Below are 4,648 nucleotides of genomic sequence, written 5' to 3' on the forward strand. Positions count from 1 at the left end.
GCGGGGCGGACAACAGAAAAGTGGGTGAAGGGAGATGTCGGACAGTGTAAGATATGACAAAATAATTTATAAATTATCAAGGATTCATGATGGAGGGGGGAGTGGGGAGGGAGAGGGAAAATGAGGAGTTGATGCAGGGGCTTAAGTGGAGAGCAGATAATTTAAGAATGATGAGGGCAATGAATGTACAAATGTGCTTTACACAATTGATGTATGTATGGATTGTGATAAGAGTTGTATGAGCCCTTAATAAAATGAACTGAAAAAAAAAGAAGATGGAGGAGCTAGTCAAATTATAGCTCAGGCCAGGGGAAATTGTAAGTGCAAAGATTTTGAAGCAGAAACTTGCCCAATAAATTTCAAAGAACAGCAAGCAGTCAAATATGGTTGGAGATTATGTAGCCAAGTTTAATTAACCAAATTCCTTATTGAAAATTACTAAGTCTCTTGTTACATAGTCCAGAATTATTAATAAGGTCAAAGTATTTTTGTACCTACATTTTGGTGAATATTTTGAGCATGAATAATAATCACACAGAAGGACAATCGCTAAACCAGAGGATATGAACCATTTAAAGGCTACATCTTAACTTTAAAAAATGCGACTCTTAATTTCGTGATCTAAAATTAAATCCAAATGAGAAAGTGGAAATAAAGCACAGAGAAGGAAAGTGAGGACCAATATGCAGATCAACAGTTGAATAAAAGCAGAAGTAGAAAATCATGTCCCCAGCCCTTATATGGTACTTATATCCCTGGCACTGTTCTATGCACTTCTTGTGCATAGATTCATTTAGTCACTTCATAACCCTATGAAGAGAGCCCTATTATATTATGTACATTTTATAGATAATGAGATTGAAGCATAGAACCTTTTTTTAACTTGCCCAGTCACACAGCTAGTAGGTAGAGGAGGTGGCATTTGAACAAAAGATCTGATCCCAGTATAGTCCCTCAATTATACTGTCATGGAAATAGACATGTACTAATCAAATGCCCACTGTGCACAAGGCACTGTATGAACATAACAAGAGATATAGGAGTTTCGTTCACAAGCAATTCATGAAATTATTGGAGAAACCTACAGCTAACTCACTATGGGAACAAATTACCTCTGGTGGGGAGCTGAGAGAATCTCAGCTGGTTTCAAACAAGAGTTGAAATTTCATTAATGCCTTGAGGGAGGTCTGGGTGTGGAAATTGACAAAGATGTAATAAACACTTAGAGGGGGCATAATTTTAGGTAAATTGGTAATTAGTGTCAGCGATCATTAAGTAAATAAGCTTTAGAAAAATTAGCTCCAGACATTTATCTTAGTTAACTAATTTTAGGAAGGCATTCTTGGATGGCCCAAATGGTTAACACATTAGTATGCTAACCAAAAGGATAAAACCTGAGTCCCCTCAGGGGCCCCTCTGAAGAAAGGCTTGGCACTCTACTTCTGAACAATCAGCCCCTGGAAACCTATAACATATAGAAGGTCCTGGATTGAGTGGGAGATAAATGTAGAAAAAAACTCAAAATCATAAACATGATCAGAATTACTGGTCAGTAATAACTGGTCGAATCCCAAGAGGCTATGGCCTATAGTCACCCTTCCGGTCTGGAACTGAGCTCACCCCTCGTCAGCTCAATTTTCAGCTAAACAATAGAAGGATCTGTAAAGGGAACAATAACACAAACAAGGTAGCACACCTTAAAATAATCAGGCCTTTGAGATCAAAAGAGCAGCATTTACGCAACAGGAAGTTTAGAAAGATTGGGAAAGAAAGGAACAGAAACAAAAAACAGACAGGAAATGGGGTAAGTGATGCTGCATTGTGGGGATTGCATCAATGACACGAACAAAATGTGAATGGATTGTTGAATGGAAGACTGATCCACTCTGTAAACTGTCACCCAATTCACAACAAAAGGAGAAAACACCTATGTGGTAGTTACATAATCTGGTGTCAGTTTGAGGATTCAGAGTGAAGGGCTGTCAATCAGGTCATAACCAATGAGTCCTCTGGGTGGGCATGGCCTTCTCTTGAGGATTCTGGGAACTCCTGTATTCCTCCTTGGAGGCAGGAGACACTCTCTCTCTCTGCTCACTCCCCGAGAGACTCTCTACTGAAAAGACACATGGAGCTATGCTGATTGCAGTGAGAGCCCTGGACCTGGAGAAGTCACATGGAGACCCCTGCAAGCACTGAGATGCGAACAATGCCACTGGATTTCCTACCCACTGGCCTGTGATCCTCCTGCATTTGGTATCATTACATGTATTTCGTGCGTCTGAAGAGAACCTTATAGATTGTATCGGACTTATGGACTTGATCTGGACTCCGGGCCAGGATGTGTTCTCAATATTTAATTGCTTTTGTATATATAGCTCTTTCTTATACACATATATGAGTATCTATGAATTTGTTTCTCCAATCTACCCAAACTAATACAACCTTTAAGCAAAGTTCTAGTTGCCATGAATCAGAGTCAACTGCAGGGCAGCTGGTAGTGGTTTTAGGGTACTGTTCTTTCAAGTACCTACTATGAAAGCAAGCGAGAGTCTCAAGGTTATTATTGAGCTAGATACTGAGGCTTCAGAAGTTCATGGGAAAATTTCATTACCTTTTAATTCCATTTTCCCACAACCTTTTTCAAGCCTCCTCATAAGGTGCTCTGTGACCTAGGTTAGTAGCTCCGAGTTGTTGGAAAACACATATTTACTAGGCTCCACTCCCAGTTTCTGATTCAGTAGGTGTTAGGAAATGAAAATAGCCATTTCTAATAAGTTCTGAGGTGAAGCTGATGTGGGGGACATACTGCCCCAAAGGAACCAATCACAAACCATCTGGGAAGGAGGCTGTTATTTGTGAAACTTTTCAGGTTAGTTAGTAGTGTGCCTGGAAGGAGTGCATGAGGAAGCATGGGGAAAGAGAATCTGGGTAGCTATTTAGCATTTATAAAAGCTAAGGGACTGTCAGATGGAGCCCTAGTGCCGTAGTCAGTTACATGTTGGCCTGCTATCCACAAGGTCAGCAGTGTGAAACCACAAGCCACTCCAAGGGAGAAAGATGAGGCTGCCGACGCTCATAAAGACTTAGTCTCAGAAATCCACAAGGGCAATGCTACCGTGTTCTCTACGGTTGCTGTGAGTTAGAGTGGACTCAATAGAAGTGAGTTTGGTTTGATTTTTGCAAAGGACTGTCAGCGTTCTGGGACTGCAAGTGATTTAGGGTGGTGGGAAACTAGGAAGAAGGGCAGAAAATAAATTCCCAGTTTGCCAGGGTTAGAAGCTAAACTTGTTTCTGTTGATCTTGAGGATTGAAGGATTTTAATCAAGTCAAGTGAGAAACAGCAATACTTTTTGACCACAGGGTTAATTTGATAGTCATAAAGTCATAACAGTTAGTGCTACCTTCATTCTTAGACAAAATGAAAAAGCAGAAACTTATAATGAAATGGTTACTAAAAACAATTCTTTCTAAAAATTTGGAAGTGGGCTGAATCCTAGGTAAAGAGGGACTTTTATTAGGCATTTTCTATAGAAATGCAAAGAAATTTATTTAATGCTGTGACAATATTTAAATGAGAGCAATTCAATTTTATTTGTCCTTTCTGGTGATAACTAACTACTTGGAAAGGGAATAAGTACAGTTGATATTTCTTGGCAAATTTTGACACTTGAAATAATATGTTAAGCCCAAGGGGTAGGAATTTTCATTACTTATGTTTACTTTCAGTAAATCAAATGGCTGCTTTATTTAATGTTATTCAGCAGGAATGATTCCATATTAGCAATCAAAAGAAGGTTGTGAATGGATATTAATAATACCTCAAATATATTTAATTTATAGTTTGGAATCAAGCAGGTACAGTAATAATGGGCATTTACTATGGAATCTATGGAATAGTGATTAAGCTGCTAGGTAAGACATAGCACCTTCCACCAAGTAAAATAGGCAGATAGAGCTAAGAGCAGGCATTCTGGAATAGGTTTTAAAAACCTACAAACAAATAATTTAAAGAAAATTCACATTCCAAATTGAACTTTTAAATGAGAGGTTTGGTGTCAACCAACCACCTGCACTAGGGGCAGAGGCAGCTAGCGGCCTCTGGCGACGCTGCATGACTGGCATCCACTAAGGGTTGGTTGTGTGCCACACAGGAAAACATTTATGCATTTCTGGAATAGTTTGTACATGCAGAATTCACATGAACCCCAGGTGGAAGGGAAAATGCTGTGCAGAGCGCACAAGAGGAAGACAGGTAAGTAACCAAGGCCGAGGAAATTCCAAAAAACTTAAGTGAGCAGTAAATGAAATGTGATTTTAAAAAATCTGCATACAAACAAATTGACCCTGCCAGCCTTCCTCTTTTTCACTGCCCCTTGACTTTACCTAGCATGAGGCCCTTCTCCAGAAACTGGATTCTCCTGACAAGGTTCGGCATGTAAGACAAAGGCTTGCCATCCTTGCCCCTAAGGAGCACTCTGGCCCTACTTCTTCCAAGACAGATTGGTTTGTCCTTTCAGCAGTCGATGTTACTTTCAATACTCTTCTCCAGCACCACCATTCAAACGCACCCATTCTTCTTCACTTTTCCTCATTCATCTTTCACAGGCATATGAGGCCATTGAAAATAACATGACTTGGGTCAGGTGCA

This window comes from Tenrec ecaudatus, chromosome 3 (genome assembly GCF_050624435.1).
Source record: "Tenrec ecaudatus isolate mTenEca1 chromosome 3, mTenEca1.hap1, whole genome shotgun sequence".
NCBI lineage: Eukaryota > Metazoa > Chordata > Mammalia > Afrosoricida > Tenrecidae > Tenrec > Tenrec ecaudatus.